The 23,909-nt window shown below is 37.1% G+C and overlaps 1 long non-coding RNA gene across 1 annotated transcript; it reads left to right on the forward strand.

Annotated features, from left to right (window-relative positions):
* The first annotated feature begins 1,626 nt into the window (after positions 1 to 1,626).
* Positions 1,627 to 23,459, forward strand: LOC118143773 (uncharacterized). Its single transcript, XR_004728186.2, has 3 exons — positions 1,627 to 1,819; positions 20,518 to 20,601; positions 23,046 to 23,459. It is a non-coding gene; the product is annotated as an uncharacterized LOC118143773 (long non-coding RNA).
* The last annotated feature ends 450 nt before the right edge of the window (positions 23,460 to 23,909 follow it).

A 23,909-nucleotide genomic window follows, 5' to 3' on the forward strand; every position in this document is an offset into this window, starting at 1 on the left:
GCTCTTCTACATTGTTCTTTTTCCTTTCTTGTAATAGATTTCTGATGAAGACTATTTAAACATGTATTTTTCCCTAGAAAATAATTCATTTGAAGAAAAATATATTGGTAAGAACAATGGAATCATTTTTTCTCATGAAATGTTGATAAACCTAAACATAATTTTATTTCAGATAAACAACTAGCAGTTGATTTATACCCACAGGCACTGTGCTAACATCTGGGGTAGAAAGACAGTAAGTCATCATTCATTCCTGGCTCCTTCAGACTGAGTCAGCTGTTCTCCTCTTCCTCTATCCCCATGAATACACTTGTCTCCACCACTGAACCACTGAACTCATTGTGTTGTGCTGTGATTGTCTTTATGCACCTTCTTCCTCCTACTACTGCCATGACACCAGACTTCCCTTTCAGCAGGGACAGTGTATTATTCTCCTCTTCGTGTCCTCAACACAGTGCATTGTCTAGTGTTGTACCTCACACACAGCCTGTACTCTTATTCAATAACTATTTGTTGGATGAGGAAATGGACTCACAATCTCATGCTGGATACAGACAAATATGCAACTCTAGTAAACATATTAGAAAATCAGGTGGTAATTAGTGCTAGAAAAAAGTAAAGCTAACTATAAATTGCTCTTCAGTGTTTCTGTAGGTCTAGAGTGCAGCTCTCTGCAAACAGCTCTCAGAAAGACATTCCTTTATTTTTCAGACATGTCACTAGAGTGGTTGGAAATATTAAGCACCTCCTAATGAATTTTAAAAAATAGTAAAGACATGAAACAATGGGATAAGGGAGAAGTAAGAAGGGGGCATTAAACCATGGAAAAGCAATAGGTTAATATATTTGGGAATTTGACTTTGTTGCCACCTATCATGGCACAAAAATCCTTGGTGTATCCAACTACACTTATTAAGTATGAATATCACAAAAGATGATATAACTATATACTGAGAAGAAAAGTTGCTATTTCTGTAGGAAAGACTTTACCTTTTATGATCCTAACTTTTTTTTTTCAGTAATGCCATGACTACCAGAATGAAGTCAAAAGGTCTGTCTACTATTTCACATATGCCATCAGTCTTTAAATCACAGAGAAGCAACATCTACTGAAATTTTCCCAGAAAGAAACAACGAGCTAGCATAGTCTGTGAGTCAATTCTTTTCCTTCAATATCTGTCATAAAGTTTGTAATTAAATAGAGATAATGTGTGTTTACTCACTATGGGAAGTTCAAATGTATAAATATGACATGATATTTTTATCATAATGTGTATGTATACTTGTCTCTCTGATTATAGATTTTGTCACTATTATGGACTTTGAATGTAGAGCCATAAGGAAAAAACAGAAACAATGTTTACTCTGAAAGCATTACTGTGTTTGGCAGGGATTCCATATTGTTATTATTATTATTGCTGTTATCAGTTATATTTCTTAGTGGTACAACCTATTCTATTATCCCAGAAAGGTCCATCAGGAAAATTCCATGCTGCATATCTTTAAATGTGAAGCCAAGTATATTCAACTGTAGCTCTCTTTCTTGGATTTTAGAAAGCAAAATTGTGACATCATTTGGTGACTTCATGAAAGTGCTTCCTCTTGTTCCCTCAAGAAAGGTACTCTGAATGGTTGATTCTGCTGGATCTATTTGCCTCTATGTTTACAACTTCTTCACCACTCTTGATATAAAAATGACTCTGGCATGTCAGCAGCAATGAGATTATTGAATTCTAGTAGAGTCATGTAGACAGGACTGAGGAGCCAGGCAAAATGACTACTGGCCCAAGAAGGGACACATTAAGCACCAGTAAAAATAGTAAGTACAATGGACTGAAACATATTCAATATGTTGGCATACTGATTCCAAATACAGTATACACACTCCAATGGTCACCTTTGGGAGATGCTAATGAATTCTCTCATTATTTTTAAAAGATATATGAGAGGAAGGTGTACATTCATTCGTACTTTCTTATATCTTTACTTCATGGTAAATCAATAGTTGAAGAAAGTGTATTTCTTTTTAGGGAAGTATTCTAGCTAATAAATAGAAAATGAATGACAAAATATGACCATCATACAATGCCTAGTAGATTAATGAATCTATGCAATGATCATCAATGGCTGCAAAAATCACAGAAAGAGAATGAACCAAACATTGTATTACATGCATATGTGCTTTGATACATGACCCCCTTTTGTTTATGTCCAGTTTCTGAACCTTCTAGGTTCAAAAGTTCCAGTGTTCCTGGAGTAGTTTGAATGCTCCAGTATTCATCTAATAAGTTATGTGAATCTTTTGTTCTTTTGCTGTGCCTAAGAACATTGTTTTATGCCTTTAAGGTGACAATGGAAGAGTTAATGGTTAATATCAGACATCTGAAAAAGCACTTAGTGCATTCACAGCTCTGACTTGGTATAGGCTTGTCCTTCTAATGGAAGAACACAGCAGAGTATCATCTATGAAGTAATCTTGCAAAAGTAAATTAATAGAACTCAAATTTCATCAAGTGTCTAGAGCTAACTAATGCATTATAGAAAATTTAAAGGACAAAAATATGCAAAATATAGCCTATGCCATGTGGATGCAATCAAAAAAATCCAGACTGTGGGAAACTCTACAAGCCAAAAGGGAAATATATATGATTTCTTCAAAAACCATATATTAAAACAAGAAAAAAAAAACACAAAATTATAAAGATGAAGAGCCTTGAGAAACAAGAGGCATACAAACGATTTGCAATAGATACACTTTATTTGCACCCTGATTGAAAAACAGAAGATTAGGAAAAAGAAAGAGAGATAAATAAATCAATATAAAAGACAGTCCTGGAAATGTAAACATTATCTGGATATCTGATAATACTAAGGAATTATTGTTATTGCTTTTTAGTTGTGAAAGTGATATTGTGGTTTCAGTCAAAGATATTATTTATTTATCTAACAAAATAGAGGAAATAATTTCTGATATTGCTTTAAATATAATTCAAGCAAAGTGAGTAGGGATATAGACTAAACAAGATTGTCCATGCACTGATAATTGTTGAATTCACATATATTATAAAAGGTAGATATATTGGATTTATTATACCATTCTTTATTTTTGTATACATTTAAAATGTCTAAAGTAAAATATGTTTTTAAAACTTCTTGTACAACTCTCTAATCAAATGTATGATAAATAGATCTGATGATCCTAAGTGACTCACAAATCATGACACTCAGTAAAATATCCTATTTCTGGCACATTGATGAAAACCAGAAGAAATCAACATCCTCTTCCTAAATGGCCACAAGAATCCAGATGGTCAGGATAGCTGCTGCTGAGTATCCCCTTCATGATCTGGGAGCATTCAATATTCATTTGATTCAAAAATATCTTTAATATAAAATATATTAAAATAAAATAAATGTAAATCAGTGTAATATCATTGTAATAGCATTTACATTGGTGTAATTATAAGTCAAAATAATGGATTTTGGAAATAACACATGAATATGAGGTAACTTATAGACAGGAAGCTCAATGAAAGTCAAATAAATAATGTGGGCAACAAAAAAAGTGAATATTTCAGTGAATTCATAGCCATGTACCAGGACAAAGTAGGAGTCAGTCCCAAACTTCTGTCACTTAAAACACACCTACTATATCAGAAAGGTTATGGAGTTAAACTGGTTGGTTAGAAAGTCTAAAGATCTGCCACATCAGGAAGGTTTTCAGTAAAACATGTTTATCTTAGTGAATAAAAGGTCTGGTGGCTCCAGCGAGCTGACAGCAAGTGAGATCAGAGTGGAGGTATGGTAGTTTAAGATGCCTATGCAGAGAATAGGAGGGCAACCATGTAAAATGAGTAGCTCATCTATATTGGGCCCAATAGGGAAGGATTACAGGGAGATCAAAGCCAGAGATGTAAAAACTTTCATCTGCAGGTCAGGTATCCCAAAATGGCAGAGGTCCTCCCTTGTTGATGGTGTGCATATACACGCCAGACAACCTTCACTCCCTAAAAGGGAAGCTTTTCAGTTCAAAAAGCCCTGAGAGTCTGAAATCAGAACTATGCTTCATCATAACCACTCTGCTTGTTCGCCTTTCTTGTTCTTATTCCAAATGGTGGTACTTTAAGGGATTATTACCAACCTATTTGTGTCCAAATCACAACTTCTATTCTTCGAAATTAGCCACCTTTTCCTCCCCCTGCCTAGCATGTTCACTGTTGTCATGATGTGTGGCTTGAAGTATAGCATTTGATCACAGATAGGTGGTTGTTACCTACTTTGAGCTCAGCAAGAAGCAGATGGGTGACTAGAAGGAAAAAAGCTTCTATATATACACACACCTAAGTATAAATGATGGGGAAAGGAAGAATCGAGATAAAGAACATGGCAAGTAAATTGTAGTCATTATATTAAAAGTTTTTGAGTGGAAATAAAAGGCTTACATAGCAGTATGTCAAAGTGGAAACTCTGCTCTGTAGATTTAGATTTCTAATTTAAAGAAGAATATCAGAAACTCTGAGCCAGCAGGAGTACTTTAGCCATATCTGGTTTATTATCCTCCATTATTCCTTTGTCACTCCTTGACCTAAAGGTGAGGCTACTGCCAGCACTTGAAAACCAAAGAAATACAAAGAATAATATTAGCGTTATTCTGAGATGATTGAGTTCTTGCCCTAGCAAGTCCTTTAAACTTTGTTTTGAAATGTGTAGCATTACAAATAAGAAATCTTTTTCCCTTTTGTCCCCAACATACTAAATTAGCAATTTGTTAAAATAAGAAATATAGAGAACTTTCCTCCCAATCAGGACAAATTCTGCTTTTATATTACCCGAGATATTTTTGCCAGATTGTTCAAATGCATGACATGATTAAATCTGATAAAACCTAATGTACACTGAAAAGAAAATAGTGGTATTCTACATACTTATTCCAGTGTAAGCTTATTCATTTAGTCATGTCATGCCACTACTAAAGCTAAAATAACCCAAAATGACTGATACAAACAAGACTTTGGTGTTATAACTGTGTTAAAATTTCACAGCAGAAATTAGTTTTATATATGACATCAGAATCCAAGCACTAGTTCTGTGCTTTACAAACTGTGTGACATTTGTGAAGTCTAAGTTTCCTTATTAGTGAAATAAAACATAAATAATGAGATAATCTTGTTGGTTTCTTCTAGTTTCAATAGTCTTTATGTGTGAATTCAGAATTGGAGCTAAATTATATATCTAGATAGATAGATAGATAGATAGATAGATAGATAGATAGATAGATAGATAATCTCCTAGGTTTTTTTAAAAAAAGCAATTTATAGAAAGACAATAGATGGAAATATATAAGAAAATGTACCCAAAAGATAACATGCTATTTTGGAGGAATAGGGTTAGAAATAGTTCTAGGATAATTTATTTCTCTACCACTTATATTGTTTTATTTTTCAAAGTTTTATAAATCACTATGTGATCGATGTATAATTAGGACAAAATAGAGCCTTTTTAGCATTTAAAATAGCAATATTGATTTCAGACCACTACTTTGTCTAAGGGTATAAGACATCTAATATTGTCAGCATGAAAAATAAGATTTGCTTTCATGTGCTCCTTGTTTAGGATAAGTTTCCAAAGGACGGTAGCATCAGTTGAGTATAGCCCATGATATTGGCAGTGTTATTGAGCTAGTTTTAAACAGAAGATAAGAATCAGAGACTGTAATGAACAAATGTGCAGTTTAGATACAACATATTTTACATTGTAGTGCAATTATTTAAGTTCCAGTTTAAGATGTTTTGCTAGACTAAAAATGCTAAACCAAGAAGGTTTGACTTTAACTATCTGTCTATATCCCATACAGCACTGAATTTTATCATAGGGACTGGATGCGCATAGTTTTATTCATTTCAAATATTTAGTTGGAATCTCAAAATTTTTAATGTCCATATCTGAGGGCTGAGACCTGGCTCAAGTCTTCTCATTAAATAATGAAAATTTACCTACAGATGAGGGAAGAACCTTGTCATACATCCTGTATTCACATTGATTTAGTGGAAAGGAAACAATGGTCAATTCTCTGGCAGAGAAGGGGGCTATAAGAAAAGCAGAGAGTGTGATGCGTAGACTGAATTCTGGCAGATGAGTGAGTGCTGCCTCCTACGTTAGAAGGTATGGAGGAGAGGCAAGAGAGAGATGGAGAGGCCATTCTAAGGAAAGGAAGGTAAAACAATTCTGGTCAGATTATGAAGAGTTTGCATCACTTGTATAAAGTGTGAACCTCAACATTCAGGAAATGAGCCAGAGAAGGAGTATTTCACAGCAATGACAGACTAAGATTCACATTTTATACAGATAAGTGTGAAAATCAGTGTAGAAAGAGGATTCGAGGATGGAGAAACAAAAAACAGAAAATAAATTTCTTTTAAAAACTAACAATATTTTTTTAGCAAACCTAAGTTTGAATTTAGTACACTTTCCATGGTATGCATTTATAACTGAAATATCATATTAATTGGAAAGTGTATAATAAATATTTTTATATATTTTGTTTGATTTCTAGGATGTATGTGAATAATGTCATCATTCTCTGCTGGGATTGGCTTTTATTGAGCATGAATTTCCAAAATTATATAACACTAACAAAACACATTGAGGAAAGATCTCTTGCTCTTCTGTTCCCTTAAAACCCAGGAACATGCAATCCCTATCAAAATTTCAATAATGTTTTTCCAAAAATAGAAAAATTCATCCTAAAGTTTCTAAAAAATATCAAGGGATTCTAGATAGCCAAAATAATCTTGAAAAAGAAGACAGAAGCTGGAGGACTTATACTTTTTGGTTTAAACATTTTTAAAAAGCTATAGTAATCAAAATAATGTGGCACTGGCATAAAGACATATAGACCAATGTACTAGAATATAAAGCCAAGAAGTAAATCCACAGATACAGAGTCAAATGATTTTTGACAAGGGTGCCAATATCATTGAATGGGGAAAGGGCAGTATTTTCAACCAATGGGAAAACTGGATTTACACATGCAAAAGAGTGAAGCTATATGCAAAAAGATTAACTCAAAATGGATATTTATATCTAAATCCCAAAACTACAAAATTCTGGAAGAAAACAAGGCAAGTCTTCATGGCACTGGATTTGGCAGTGATGTTGAATATGACACTAATGGCAGAGGCAACAAAAGAAAAATAGAAAAGTTAGACTTACTGCATGATTTTTTTTTTAATTTTGGGGTTTTCTGCCATTTATAACCTCTTATTTGCCATGTTTCTTAAACTTTTATTTTAGGCTTGTGGGTACATGTGAAGGTTTGTTACACAGGCAAACACATGTCATGGGGGCTTGTGGTACAGATTATTTCATCACTCATGTATTAAGCCTAGTACACGATAGTTATCTTTTCTGGTTCTCTCCCTCCTCCCCCTTAAGTAGACCCCAGTGTTTGTTGTTTTCTTCTTTGTGCTCATGAGTTCTTATCATTTAGTTCCCACCTATAAGTGAAAACATACAGTATTTGGTTCTCTGATTTTGTATTAGTTTGCTGAGGAACATAGCCTCCAGCTCCATCCATGTTCCCACAAAAGGCATGATCTCATTACTTTGTAATGGCTGTATAGTATTCCATGGTGTATATGTACTGCATTTTCTTTATCCAATCTGTCATTTGATGGGCATTTTGGTTCATACCGTGTCTTTGCTATTGTGAATAATGCTGCAATGAACATTTGTGTGCATGTGTCTTTATGGCAGAATGGTTTACATTTCTTTGGGTATATACTAAGTAATGGGATTGCTGGGTTGAATGTTAGTTCTCTTTTAGCTCTTCAAGGTACCGCCATTCTGCTTTCCACAGTGGATTTACACTCCCACCAACAGTGTATAAATATTCCCTTTTCTCTGCAACTTTGTAAGCATCTGTTGATTATTGAATTTTTAATAATAGCCATTCTGACTGCTGTGAGATAGTATCTCATTATGGTTTTGATTTGCATTTCTCTAATGATCAGTGACATTGAACTGTTTTTCATATGTTTGTAGGCCACATGTATGTCTTCTTTTGAGAAGCATCTGTTCATGTCCTTTGCCCACTTTTTAATGAGGTTGTTTTTCTCTTATACATTTATTTAAGTCCCTTATAGATACTAGATATTAAATCTTTGTCAGATGCATAGTTTGAAAATACTTTCTCCCATCCTGTATGTCGTCTGTTTACCATTGATAGTTTCCTTTTGATCTTTAGAAGCTCTTAAGTTTAGCTAGATCTCACTCGCCGATTTTTGGTTTTGTTGTAATTGCTTTTGGTTTCTTTGTCATGATACCTCTGCCCATGCCTTTGTCCAGGAAAATACTACCTAGGTTGTCTTCCAAGGTTTTTATAGTTTTGGGTTTTATATTTAGTCTTTAATCCATCTTAATTTTTCTGTATGGTATAAGGAAGGGATCTAGCTTCAATCCTCTGCATATAGCTAGCCAGTTATCTCAGCACCAGTTATTGAATTATTGAATACAGAATATTTTCCCTATTTCTTTTTCTAGTTTTTGTCAGCTTTGTCAAAAAATCAGATGATCATAGCTGTAGATGTATTGCCTTATTTCTGGGCTCTCTGTTCTGTTTCATTGGTCTATGTGCCTGTTTTTGTTGTTGTTGTTTTGTTTTGTTTTTAACCAGTACCATGCTGTTTTGGTAACTGTGGCCTTGTAATATAGGTTGAGGTCAGGTAATGTGATCCATCTAGCTTTGTTCCTTTTTCTTAGGATTGCCTTGGCTATTCGGGCTCCTTTTTATTTCTATATGAGTTTTCAAAAGTTTTCTTTGTTTTGGTTCTGTGAAAAATGTTGTTGGTAGTTTGATACGAATAGCATTAAATCTGTACATTGCTTGGGCAGTATAGCCATTTTAATAATATTGATTTTTCCTGTCTAGGAGCATGGAATGTCTTCATTTGTTTGTGTCCTCTCTGATTTCCTTGAGCAGTGTTTGTAGTTCTCTTTGAAGAGGTCCTTCACTTCCCTTGTTAGCTGTATTTCTAGGTATTTGGTTATTTTTATAGAAATTGTGAATGGGAGTTCATTCGTGATTTAGCTCTCTGCTTGCCTATTGGTGTGTAGGAATGTTAACAATTTCATTGATTTCATATCCTGAGACTTTGCTGAAGTTGCTTATCAGCTTAAGAAGCTTTGGGGCTGATACAATGGGGTTTTCTAGATACAGGATCATATCATCTGAAAATAAAGATAATTTGCTTTCTTCTCTTCCTATTTGAATACCTTTATTTCTTTCTCTTGCCTGATTGCCCTGACCAGAACTTCCAATACTATGTTGAATAGGAGTTGTGAGAGAGGGCATCCTCGTCTTGTGCAGGCTTTCAGTGGGAATGTTTTTAGCTTTTGCCCATTCAGTATGATATTGGCAGTAGATTTATTATATATGGCTACTATTACTTTGTGGTATGTTTCTTTAATACCTAATTTATTAAGAGTTTTTAATGTGAATTGATGCTGAATTGTATCAAAAGCCTTTTTGCATCTATTGAGATAATCATGTGGTTTTTGTGTTTAGTTCTGTTTATTTGATGAGTTACATTTATTGATTTGTGTATGTTGAACCAATCTCGCATCCCAGGGATGAAGCTTACTTGACCGTGCTGGATTAGCTTTTAGATGTGCTGCTGGATTTGGTTTGCAAGTATTTTGTTGAGGATTTTTGCATCAACATTCATCAAGGATATTGACCTGAAGTTTTCTTTTTTTATTGTGTCTCTGCCAGGTTTTGGTATCAAGATACTGGCCTCATGGAATAATTTAAGAAGGAGTTCCTTCTCGTCAGATTTTGGAAATAGTTTCTGTAGGAATGGTACCAGCTCAAAACCATGCAATTATATGGAAATTAAACAACATGCTCTTTAAATAAGTATTGGACAAATAATGAAATTAAGGTAGAAATCAAGAAGTTATCTGAAAATAATGAGAACAAAGATATGACATACCAGAATCTCTAGGACATAGCTAAGACAGTGATAAGAGGGAAATTCATAACACTAAATGCCCACATCAAGTTTAGAAAGATCTCCGATTAACAACCCAACTTTACAACCAAAAGAATTAGGGAAGCAAGAACAAATCAACCCCAGAGTTAGCAGAATTGAGAAATAAGAAAAATCAGAGCCAAGCCGAAGGAAATTGAGACATGAAAAAACATTCAAAAGATCAACAAGTCCAGGAGTTGGTTTTACAAACAAATTAATAAAACAGGCAACTAGACTAAAAATAAGAGCAAAGATCCAAATAAACACAGAAATGACAGAATTAAAACTTCCATCAGAAACTACTACAAACACCTTTGCACACACAAACCAGAAAAATTAAAAGAGGTAGATAAATTCCGGGACACATACACCCTCCCAAGACTGAGCCAGGAAGAAATTGATTCTCTGAACAGATCAATAAGGAGCTCTGAAATTGAATCAGTAATTGATATCCTACCAACCAAAAAAAGCCAGGACCTATTAAGATTCACAGCCAAATTCTACCAGATGTACAAAGTTATTTTTCTCTATTTTGTAAATCAAAAGGCAACATTAACAGAGTAAAAAGGCAATAAATAGAATGCGGGAAATATTTGCAAATCATATATCTGTTACTGGATTTTTATCTAGAATATGAAGAGAAGTCCTAAAACTCAACAACAAAAAACAACCTAATTTAAAAAATGGGCAAAGAATTTAAATAAATATTTCTCTAAAGAAGATATACAAATGTGCAATAAGCACATGAAAAAATGCTCAACATCACTAATCATTAGGGAAAGGCAAAACTACAATGAGACATCACTTCACACCTGTTAGGATGGCTACTATTAAATAAATAAATAAAGTCACAAAAAATAACAAGTGTTTGCCAGGATATGAAGAAATTGGAGCCCTGTGTTCTGCTGTGGGAAGGTACAATAATACAGCTATTGTGAAACACAGTATGGTAGTTTCTTTAAAAATTTGTAAATAGAATTAACATTTGATTCATAAATTGCACTTCTGAGTATATACCCAAAATAATAGAAAGTGGAATCTCATAAATGCATTTGTATGCCCATGTTCACAGCAACATGATTCACAATAGTTAAAATATGGAAGCAACCCAGGTGTCCATTCATGAATGAATGGATAGGATGTGCATGTAATGGAATATTATTCAGTCTTGACAAGGAACAAAATGCTGACATATGCTACGACATGAATGAACCTTAAAAACCTTCTGCTAAGTGAAATCAGCCAGTCAAAAAAGACAAATACTGCATGATTCCATATATATATATATAATTGCACTTTAGGTTCTGAGGTACATGTGCAGAACATTCAGGATTGCTGTAGAGGTACATACATGGCAATGTGGTTTGCTGACTCCATCCCCCCATCACCTATATCTGGCATTTCTCCCCATATTATCCCTCGCCGACCTCCCTACCCAACCCCCGTCTCTCCCCTATTCCTGCCCAACAGATCCCAGTGTGTGAGGCTCCCCTCCATGTGTCCATGTGTTCTCATTGTTCAAAACAAGCCTATGAGTGAGAACATGTGGTGTTTGATTTTCTGTTCTTGTGTAAGTTTGCTGAGAATGATGGTCTCTAGATTCATCCATGTCCCTACAGAGGATGCAAACTCATCATTTTTTATGACTGCATAGTATTCCATGGTGTATGTGTGCCACATTTTCCTTGTCCAGTCTATCAATGGGCATTTGGGTTGGTTCCAGATCTTTTCTTTGTAAATAGTGCCACAATGAACATACATGTGCATGTTTCTTTATAATAAAGTGATTTATAATCCTTTGGATATATACCCAAGTAATGGGATTGCTGGGTCAAATGGAATTTCTATTTCTAGGTCCTTGAGGAATCGCCACACTCTCTTCCACAATGGTTGAACTAATTTATACTCCTACCAACAGTGTAAAAGTGTTCCTATTTTTCCACATCCTCTCCAGCATCTGTTGTTTCCAGATTTTTTAAAGACCACCATTTTAACTGTGTTTTGATTTACATTTCTCTAATGACCAGTGATGATGAGCATTTTTTCATATGTTTCTTGGCCTCATAAATGTCTTCCTTTGAAAAGTGTCTGTTTATATCATTTGCCCACTTTTGAATGGGTTTGTTTCCTATAAATCTGTTTTACTTCTTTGTAGATTCTGGATATTAGCCCTTTGTCAGATAGGTAGATTGCAAAAGTTTTTTTCCCATTCTGTTGGTTGCCAGTTCACTCTAATGATTGTTTCTTTTGCTGTACAGAAGTGCTAGAGTTTAATTAGATCCCATTGTCTATTTGGTTTTTGTTGCCAATGCTTTTGGTGTTTTAGTCATGAAGTCTTTGCCTATGCCTATGTCCTGAATGGTTTTGCCTGGGTTTTCTTCTAGGGTTTTTATGGTATTAGGTCTTATGTTTAAGTCTTTAATCCATCTGGAGTTAATTTTACTGTAAGATGTCAGGAAGGGGTCCAGTTTCTGTTTTCTGCATGTGGCTGGCCAGTTTTCTCAACACCATTTATTAAACAGGGAATCCTTTCCCCATTGCTTGTTTTTGTCAGGTTTATCAAAGATCAGATAGTTGTATATATGTGGTGTTGCCTCTGAGGCCTCTGTTCTGTTCCATTGGTCTAGGTCTCTGTGTTGGTACCAGTACCATGCTGTTTTGATTACTGTAGCCTTGCAGTATAGTTTGAAGTCAGGTAGCATAATTCTTCCAGCTTTGTTCTTTTTGTTTAGAATTTTCTTGGCTATGTGGGCTCTATTTTGGTTCCATAAGAAGTTTAAGGTGGTTTTTCCAGTTCTGTGAAGAGGGTCATAGGTAACTTGATGGAGATAGTGTTGAATCTATAAATTACTTTGGGCAGTATGGCCATTTTCACGACACTGATTCTTCCTAACCATGAGCATGGAATGTTTCTCCATCTGTTTGTGTCCTCTTTTATTTCGTTGAGCAGTGGTTTGTAGTTCTCCTTGAAGAGGTCCTTTACCTCCTTTGTTACTTGTTAACAAAGTACCTAGTTAACACAGTACTTAAGAGTTATTGGTCATATAGACAGGGAATCTGATCATATGGAGCTTTTGAGAAAGTCAGGATGTCTGAGAACCCTTTGGAAGCCACTGGAAACCAGGAACTTGTCTGGTGTTGGAAGTCTCAGACTTGTGGGAACTCATGTTTAACAGCTCGGCTCTAAGAACAATCGGACTTAAGGGCAAACCCCTCTAGCATATGGTGTTTAATAGTCACTCGTAGCTGAGACCTGGCAAGAGGTTGGGATCCTCAGCTGATTTCAGAAGAGGGTTTCTCAGAGAGCTGGACTCGAATCCAGACTTCCTTGAGACAGCAGGTATATTTTCAGGACATCTTCTTTACCTAGTGAATGACTTTCTGGCACTTGAAGCCAGGAAATCCGCAGCAGGGTATTAACAGGCAAAGTCGACTGGCCCCCATGAGCTGTTCCCAACTGGGGCAGGGACTTGACAGGGCCACATCTCAGCCCAGTTTAACCTGGGCTCCATGCTGGGACTGCTGCTTCCCAAGAAGAGGAAGAAGATCAAATTTTCAGTAGATGTCAACTTAGACTGAGTGTCTACCCGGTCTTCACAATGTTAGAGCTGTTCTGAAAGACGAGAACTGTTAATGCCATCACTGGATCCAAATCAAGACCTCTCCATATTCTCAGTAGAATCTACTGGATTCTACTGCAAATCCAGCAGAATCATGGAAGAACTATTAGAAAGCTCTCTTCCCGCTGCCCAAGATGCCGAAAGGAAAAAAGGCCAAGGGGAAGAAGGTGGCTCCAGCCCTGCTGTTGTAAAGAAACAGGAGGCTAAGAAAGTAGTGAATCCACTGTTTGGCTTTAAAAAAAAAATTTTTGGCATTAACTAGGTATTTTATTCTCTTTGTAGCAATTGTGAATGGCAGTTTGTTCTTGACTCTCTTTAAGTCTGTTATTGGTGTATAGGAATGCTTGTGATTTTTGCACAATGATTTTGTATCCTGAGACTTTCCTGAAGTTGCTTATCAGTTTCAGGAGATTTTGGGCTGAGACGATGAGGTCTTCCAAATATACAATCATGTCATCTGCAAATAGAGACAATTTGACTTCCTCCTTTCCTAATTGAATATCCTTTATTTCTTTTTCTTGCCTGAATGCTCTCGCTAGAACTTCCAATACTATATTGAATAGGAGTGGTGAGAGAGGGCATCTTTGTCTAGTGCCAGATTTCAAAGGGAATGCTTCCAGTTTTTGCCCATTCAGTATGATGCTGGCTGTGGGTTTGTCATAACTAGCTTTTATTATTTTCAGATATGTTCCATCGATACCTAGTTTATTCAGAATTCTCAGCATAAAGGGATGTTGAATTTTGTCAAAGGCTTTCTCTGCCTCTATTGAGATAATCAAGTGGTTTTTGTTTATGTTTATGTGGTGGATTATGTTTATAGACCTGCATATGTTGAACCAGCCTTGCGCCCCTGGGATGAAGCCTACTTGATGGTGGTGGATAAGCTTTTTGATGTGCTGTTGCAATCAGTTTGCCAGTATTTTATTGAAGATTTTTACATCTATGTTCATTATGGATATTGGCCTGAAGTTTTCTTTTCCTGTTGAGTCTCTGCCGGGTATTGGTATCAGGATGATGTTGGTCTCATAAAATGATTTGGGGAATATCAAAATATTTGGGGAATATCCCTCTTTTTGGATTTTTTGGAATAGTTTCAGAAGGAGTGGTACCAGCTCCTCTTTGTATGTCTGGTAGAATTCGTCTGTGAACCCATCTGCACCTGGGCTTTTTCTGGTTGGTAGGCTATTAATTGCTGCCTCAACTTCAGCCCTTGTTATTGGTTTATTCAGGGTTTCAACTTCTTTCTGGTTTAGGCTTGGAAGGGTGCAAGTGTCCAGGAATTTATCCATTTCTTCCAGGTTTACTGGTTTATGTGTATAGAGTTGTTTGTAGTAATATCTGATGGTAGTTTGTATTTCCATGGAATCAGTGGTGATATCCCCTTTATCATTTTTTATTGCATCTATTTGATTCTTCTCTCTTTTTTATTAATCTGGCTAGTGATCTATTTTGTTGATCTTTTTTAAAAAAACGCTCCTGGATTTATTGATTTTTTTGAGATTTTTTTGTGTGTGTGTGTCTCTATCTCCTTCAGTTCTGCTCTGATCTTAGTTATTTCTTTTTGATCTTTCTCTTCTAGCTCTTTCCATTTTAATGATAGGGTGTCGATTTTAGATCTTTTCTCACTTCTCATGTGGGCATTCATTGCTATAAATTTTCCTCTAGACACTGCTTTCAATGTGTCCCAGAGATTCTGGTACGTTGTATCTTCTTTCTCCTTGGTTTCAAAGAACATCTTTATTTCTGCCTTCATTTCATTGTTTATCCAGTCAATAGTCCAGAGCCAGTTGTTCAGTTTCCATGAAACTGTGCAGTTCTGAGTTAGTTTCTTAATCCTGAGTTCTAATTTGATTTCACTGTGCTCTGAGAGACTGTTATGATTTCCATTCTTCTGCATTTGCCGAGGAGTGATTTACTTCCAATTATGTGGTCAATTTTAGAGTAGGTGTGGCTGGGCATGGTAGCCCAAGCCTGTAATCCCAGTGCTTTGGGAGGCCGAGGCGGGTGGATCACGAGGTCAAGAGATCGAGACCATCCTGGTCAACACGGTGAAACCCCATCTCTACTAAAAATACAAAAAATTAGCTGGGCATGGTGGTGCGTGCCTGTAATCCCAGCTACTCAGGAGGCTGAGGTAGGAGAATTGCCTGAACCCAGGAGGTGGAGGTTACAGTGAACTGAGATCACGCCATTGCACTCCAGCCTGGGTAACAAGAGCGAAACTCCACCTCAAAAAAAAAAAAAAAAGTGAGGACAAAAGCCCCAAAAAAGACTCTAACTTACAGGAGAGTGGAATAACCTGTTGGCATGAAGATGATTCTGAGGTTCAGGCAAACTCTTTTACTTTGTGTGGTTGAGATAGACAGTCAACACTAAGTAAGAAGTCCAGAAGACAGGAAATGTACAAGAGCGTGTGAAAGAATATAGATCATAAAACAGGTAATTGTGGAATCTATCAGAGGCAAGAAGAAAAAGAATAAGGGAAAAGCACATAAACTCATAAAATACAAATTAAGTCCAATAATGGTAAAATAACAAGGGTACCAGAGAGAAAATAAGAGCAGAGACAATGAATGCTAAGGTTAATCTGGTCATGCCTTAGACTGTCAGCAAAGACAGGGGACTGAGGGCTCATATTTGTAACGTGACACAAAATGGACACCTATGACTATTTGAATGTATCTTGAAATCCCCATGGAAATAGTGTAATAATAAAAAGTATAAGAATTGGTAAAAACAATAGAGTTTGGGGTCACATCAGGAGAAAGGTCCAGAATATGTAGGAGGAATTGGTAAATACTAACAGGAAATTCCTTAACAAGAAGTGGGATGGTGGAAATTATGAAGAGAGAGACAACTGGGATCACAAAAAAGCAGATAACATTTGCATATTTGATAGAAAGAAATAGCACCACATGATGCCTTATTTTTGGGATACCTGAGAGCTCCCTACATGAACTTGGACAAACTCATTTACCTGGTTGGTTGTTTGCTTCCATACAAAAGAAAGAGCGTTATTATGTCTTCCCCAACAAGGTTCTTGAGTTACCACAATTAGGACATTCTTGGAAGGCATTGAGATGATAGATTAAAACGGTCTACAGCAGTACAATTCATATTAGGAAAAATATCCCCCAGCTGCAGCCATTAAACAAACCCTGTCCCCAACCCTGAACTGAAATCAATGTATGAAGCTGGTACACAAAGAAGTTCTTTGGCAGCAGCAGGAGCTGCATGAATCAATGTCGTGAAACAAAACAACTGTCAGCTGCATCCAGGCCCCATTGTGAAAGGGAATCAATATTTGACAAGCATTTTGTAAAAGGACACAAATTAGAAAGACAAAACATTTAAAAACATTTCATGGGAGCCAGACAAATAGCAGGAAGTCAAATGCTGGACCATAAGAATAGGCATGCTTTATTAGTGAGATCCTAAACCATGCTGTGAGAGTGCACTGGTATTTGTGATAGGCTCTGGATCATTTAAATCAATACTCTGCCTTACTGAGAAGCCGACTATACCCAATATGTGGGCCAGGCAAATTCCCATGGTTGCCAACACTTATTCAATAAACAGGTTTAATATGTGATTTTAATCAATATGAAGCAACTACACATCAGAATTAATAATTCTAGGATGAACTGATGGACAGCAGGAATAAATATGTAAATATGACTAACTCATTGAAGAATAAAAATAACCCTTTCTTGGTAGGTTAATGTATGCTTAATGTATAAAGCGTGATATGATGCATTTTATTCTTTTTTTTTTTTTTTTTTTTTTTTTCCAAGTGGAGTCTCACTCTGTCACCCAGGCTGGAGTGTAGTGGTGCATTCTCGGCTCACTGAAACCTCAGCCTTGTGGGTTCAAGCGATTCTCCTGCCTCAGCCTCCCAACAAGCCAGGACTACAGGTGACTGCCACCATGCCTGGCTAATTTTTTTTTTTTTTTTAGTAGAGACAGATGTTTCACCATATTGGCCAAATTGGTCTCGAACTCCTGACCTTGTGATCCACCCACCTTGGCCTCCCAAAGTGCTGGGATTACAGGCGTGAACCATCACATCTGGCCGCATTTTATTCTTATAGCAGGGGTCCAGCAAACTTTTTCTAAAAAGAACCAAAGAGATAATATCTGGGACTTGCAGGTCATACAGTCTCAATCTCATCTACTCAATCTGCAACTGTTTCATGAAAGCAGCCATAGACAATATATTAACAAATGAGAGTGACTGTGTTCAAATAAAACTTTATTTAGGCCTGGCACTTCGGGAGGCCGAGGTGGGTGGATCACGAGGTCAAGAGATTGAGATCATCCTGGTCAACACGGTGAAACCCCGTCTCTACTAAAAATACAAAAAATTAGCTGGGTACGGTGGCGCGTGCCTGTAATCCCAGCTACTCAGGAGGCTGAGGCAGGAGAATTGCCTGAACCCAGGAGGCGGAGGTTGCAGTGAGCTGAGATCGCGCCATTGCACTCCAGCCTGGGTAACAAGAGCGAAACTCCGTCTCAAAGAAAAAAAAAACAAAAAACTTTATTTATACTAATAGATGGCAGATTCCACTTAATTTTCTATCCTTAAGGCCTCAAAATATGGAATGCATATTGACACTAAATAGCTCTCTCCTCCTTTGTAGCTGCCTCACAAAATCCAGGTGAATCATCCAGCCACCTAGTAGATCTGGTTTTAACTCTGCATAGTTAACATAAATGTGAACTTGCTATTTTTTAAATTTGTTCATTGTCTGTTTCCCCTAACTTCCCTCCACTCTCCAAAATGAAGTTAAGTTCAGTGAAAGCAAAGACCTTGTTTGTGATCTTGAGTACTGCGAACAATATCTGGCACTTATAGAACCAGTAAATGATGTAGGTTAAATAAACATATACTAGGACATTGAGCAGGTTTTTACTGGTATTCAGATTTTCAGCTAAAGCTTTGAGCAAAAGACAACTTGTATCTCATTATTATAAATAAAAATTAGTAAACGTATCCCCACAGGATTTTCAGTGCAACGTGGATTAACGTCATCCTCCGACTACCTTCAGCCTTATGGAGAGAGCACACAGATATTTAACTGAAAGTCATGGAAAACACAGGTCTGGGGAGGATGTTTTGCTACATTTTTTCCCACCTTCTTCCAAGCCAAGTGACAGTTGCTTCAAGAGACCACTCTTCAAGATAATGGGGAGGTGAGGGGAGAGAGGTGGAGGCAGTCTGTAAGGGAAAGGAACTGACACCTCATTTCCCAGAGGCAGCTTGAACTTCAGAAACTCACAGGCCTAAGCTCACACACTGTGAAAGCTGTGTGTCTGATACTCAAACTTGGGGACAAACAGTATCATAGATACTGGTGGCAATTTCTATCATGGAATGTTCTGAGTGGAGGAAGTCTCTGGAGCAGCCCAATGGCAAGACAGGCAGAGATGGCATTTGAAGTGTACTTCCACTACTTGAAATAGCAAAATATATAAAGTCAGGCTCAGACCATCTTACACACACCTTCTGAAGATGTTGGTTGGCAATGGTGAACTGTGGGTACAGGCTGGAAAGCTTTGCTTGGGCAGGACCTGAGTGGGGTAGACACTAGTCAGTCACAGAGTATACTGTCCATGTCACAAAACTGTTTAAAGGAAACATCGTTGCAAAGGGAAGGCCACAGAATCATCCAAAAATGTGATCGGAAGACAGCCACCTTTTGGGGGCGGTGCTTACTATACAGATAACTACATAAAATATCAGCCCAGCAAACCTTAGCTTCTTTTTTATTATCCATCTATTCTGTTATCCATATTTTATATTATCTCCTCCCCCAACAACGGATTATCTCACAGACTTGGAAATCAGGCAGAGAGAGGAAGAGTAAAAGACGAGAAAACGTTGGCAGATTATACTCCTTTTGCACATACCCCTGAGAGTCAGAAGAGGCCAGAAGTGGAAAGATCTAAATATGAGATTCAACTTGTAAAGCACAAGGTTGTACTTTAGTATCTAAAAGAGTTTTAATGACAAAAATGAGGCTGTTCTAATAACCAAATGATTAGAAAATATAAAATGCATAAAAAGATATCATCCAGGGACATGGAAATTAGATCCAGAGAATGTTTAAACATGATGATTAGAAAAAATAAAACCATTTTAATTTATGCCAAAGTTCAATCACTTAAATAAACTCATTTAAAAGCCTTTGACCTTTCTCTCCAAGTCCTACTGGTCATTCAAAAATAAAGTATTGTGTGCCAGGCACAAAATTCAGAATAAAACTTACTCTCCAGGTATAACCTCCTTCCACAATAGCCTGTGAGGCACCTCTGTATTGCTAGTATACCTGTAATAATGCTTAAAACCAAACTTTTTTTCTCTCCCTAATGAAATGTCTTTTCCAATTCATTTAATAGCCTTCCATTGCCCTAGAAACAGAAGGTTTAGAAATTTGAGTCACGGAATTTTTAAATTTTTTTTATGCCACTCACCTTTGCCTCTTTCCATTTTCATTCTTTCGGGTGTTCCCTGTTTTCTGTCACCTCAGTTGCTGTCCCATTACAGGTGGCCTGGATTACTGAAGTGAACCACACTGGTTTCCCTTACCAATCACCCTCCACTTGAACAAATGATATACTTTGCTACTGAGTAATGATTCCAAATTCCTGAATACTATTCAAACCTTCATCAATACTCTGTTTTCCAGGCTAAAACCTCAGCATCACATTGAAAGTTCTCTACAAACAATAAATTGGTATATTTCCCACCTGAACACCGCTCACTACCTTTTTGTATATCCACCTCAGTTACTCACTTTTCCCTAAATGTGCCTTTTTTTCCCACTTTCTAACTTTAATTCCATTGTATCTCCCTCTGCTTCTAGGGGTCTTTTGAGAAGGACATAGAGCTGTGGGACTGAGGGACAATACTCCAAGCATCATACAGATTGGGACTCCCACAAAAAGAGGTCATGTGAGATTATGTACTCCCCAGGATCTGTCTATAGAATCAGGGACAAAAGAACTATTATATCAGAGAAAAAGAATCACAGAATCACAGAAAAATAAATCTAAATTCTAAGAATAATTCCTCAAGCTAGTTCTCCAGCATGCTGTGAGTCTGATTTAGTCGCTGTAAGGTGGAATTTATGAATTTGTAGTTTAACAAGATTACTAATTCATTTTGTTGATCAGACAGGTATGGGAACTTCGGTCCTCTGCCCAAGGTTCAGGTATATGGCCTGTGAGTCTGAGAGTCAGTGATAAGAAAACCTAAACCACCATCACTAGTATTGAACCTAATTATTGTTATAACATGGGGAAAATCATATTGTTTTCTCCAAGTCCGTACACTACATTTTTGAAGAACCACATAGCATCGACTGGCATATGTTCCAGACTTTCTTTAAAAATCAAATCATTCGTCCTTGGCTCTACAAAGCACAACCAACCTAAAGGAAATGAGTCCATTAGCATGGCCTCAAAGTCTTAATCTGAATAAATTGTCATTCAGCTGTCTGCAGAGAAAAAATGGACATCCCCAAATTCACCCCAGTCTCACGTTCACACACAGTATCTTCTATATATAACTTCTAAACCTAAAAGAGACCAGTGACAAAAACTTCAGGCTCTGTCAAGGTAGAAGAACAAAATTGAAGGGTCTAATAAGAACACACATTTCACCCAGCTGGGGAACAGTCCTTGGCTAGAGAATATTTACCCTTCATCCAAAAACGGCCAAAATACTAAGTCAAAGGCTGTTTGAGCAACAGCCTCTTCAAAAGGGCATCTCCAGAGCTAAGTGTCCTAACACTATAGCAACATATTGACGATCTGGAACAAACTAGCATGCCAAACGCCACTGGACCTCCTCATCCCCAGGGAAGGCAAATAGGACAGAAAATTCAGATCCAGCTCAACCAAAAGCCTCTCTCCTCTCCTTTCCAGAGAGTGCTTTGCATTTCAGCCACACTACATTGTATTAGCAGGGTCATAACATTATGGCAATTGCCATAGCATTTGGTAATTTAAAAAATCAATTGGGCAGTTTTGGTGGTGGCTGTGAACCAGGTGAGACTAATTAGAGCTTAAGAAAGCCAAAATTTTTACTTTCGTTGGTGAGCTCTGTCCCAGAGTCATTCATCGGATTCCCTATCAAAACATAAGGGTTAGTTTTATTCCTTTGGGGAAGCAGACTCCAGTCTCCAAAACAAGCCCAGAAAATAAGAAACCAGGGCTTTTGCTCTTTGACAAAGACCTGATGTACTTTTCATATGATCAGTTAGAATTCATTCAAATTATATTATTAAAAGGAAAAAAAAACTTAATGACTTAAGTAAATGATATATTCTCAAAAAGATGTCCAAAGTTAGGCAGTTGGTGATTCAACGGCTCAGAAATGTTGGGCCTTTAAGTGAGCGTTTCCAGAATTACCTCTTCTTTCCCTCATGGTCACAAGATGGCTACAGTGGTTGCAAGCATCACATCTTTACACAGCAGTCTATCGGTCCATTTTAACACAGCCATAAATACCGGAGACTGGGTAATTTAGAAAGGAAATAAATTTAATTGACTCACAGTTCTGCACAGCCGGGAAAGTCTCAGGAAACTTACAATCGTGGTGGAAGGCAAAGCAGGCAAATCTTACGTGGCAGCAGGCCAGAGAGAGCAAAAAGTGAAGGGGGAAGAGCCCCATATAAAACCGTCAGATCTCGTGAGACCTCACTATCACGAGAACAGCATGCAAGAAACTGCCCCGTTTCTAATCATCTCCCTCTGTCCACGTGTAGGGATTACAATTCGAGATGAGATTTGGGTAGGGACATGGAGCCTAACTGTATCAAGCAGTAACCAAAATAGAAATAAAGAAAATGGAGAGAAAAGAGTTGTGTTTACACTCTTTTTCTGAGAGAGAAAATTAATTCACAGAAACCTCAAAATTCCTTCAGGAGCTAATGAAAGTTAGTCAGATGTTTTCCCCTAGACAAATCACTGGTAAAGAATTTGATTCCCATGATTGATTTAAATAACTGGTATTTCGTCCCCTATGGCTTGCCATCTTACTGCTAGAACAAAGACTAATGGGTGGTGGGTTCCTCTGAGGGTAAATATCTGTGTATTTAGCAAGGTAATGCCCTTCACCTGATGTGGCAGGAAAGGGATGGGGGATGCTAAGTGTACAGTTCAATTGTCATCAAGTAGTTGTGTTATGCCATCAATAGTTGTGCTGTAATCAACAGTTAAGTGTTAGTTTTATGGTATTTAAAGCAAATAAGTGATACAGCTCTGGAATTTTGAAGTGAAGTCGCCAATAAACATTTCCAGATACTACTGTGTTCGGAATGCAAGCAGCAGGATGGCAAACATTGCATTTAGAAGTCACTAATGAAACTTCTTTTCAATTGATTCACAGAACACACATGTTGGAGAATGTAGGATGTCAGAGTTTTAAGGGGATGAGAGGTATTTTACTGAAGATATCATCAAGAGGCTACAAAACAAGAAAAATCTACGGACACATGCTCCCTTACTCCAGCAGAGAAGGCACGAAAGAGTCTAAGTATCGTTATATTCAGAAGGTACCAGGATGGGAAAGAAGAGACAAGTTTAGAGCTTTTGTATAAAAATAAGAACTGGAAATGGGAAGTTACTTCTATTAATATATCCCACATCCCACCACCACATAAATGACTAAGAGAGTTCTGAGCTATAGTTAAAGGGAAAAATGTGTCTCATTACAAGATGAATAGAAAGGACGTGTTGTTGCAGTAATTCCTACCCAGCAATAATTGTCATTAGAGAATTTTAGCAAACGCTGTCTTCAACAGGTGTGACCTATGTTCTTACTAAGATCAGGCCCCCCCACCCCCCCGCAACACAGCTGTAGCTCTTTAAACTGGTGGGTCTCCCAGTGTAATCGCAATAACGGCAACATGAACATCATCTGGGAACTTCTTAGAAATGAAGTTCACAGCCTGCACCTCATATTTTAAATTAGCATCTCTGGGACCTATGAGTTGCAGCAGCCCTCCACAGAATTTTTCCAATGCGAGCTAATGTTTGAGAGCCACCTCCAATGTTTCTGGCATCTTAATCTTTTCCTAATACTTAAGCCAGAAACAGATGGAAGTTGAAGGAGTTGTTTGGTTCCAGTTCTTTTTTTCTTTTTATTTTTTGGTGTTCATTTCTGGCCACATTATTCATTCTCTAATGGATATTCCTAGCAAACTAAATAGCTTTTGCTTATGACCTACCACTGTAATTGTGGGCTGACTCT

Source organism: Callithrix jacchus, chromosome 11 (genome assembly GCF_049354715.1).
Source record: "Callithrix jacchus isolate 240 chromosome 11, calJac240_pri, whole genome shotgun sequence".
Classification (NCBI taxonomy): Eukaryota; Metazoa; Chordata; class Mammalia; order Primates; family Cebidae; genus Callithrix; species Callithrix jacchus.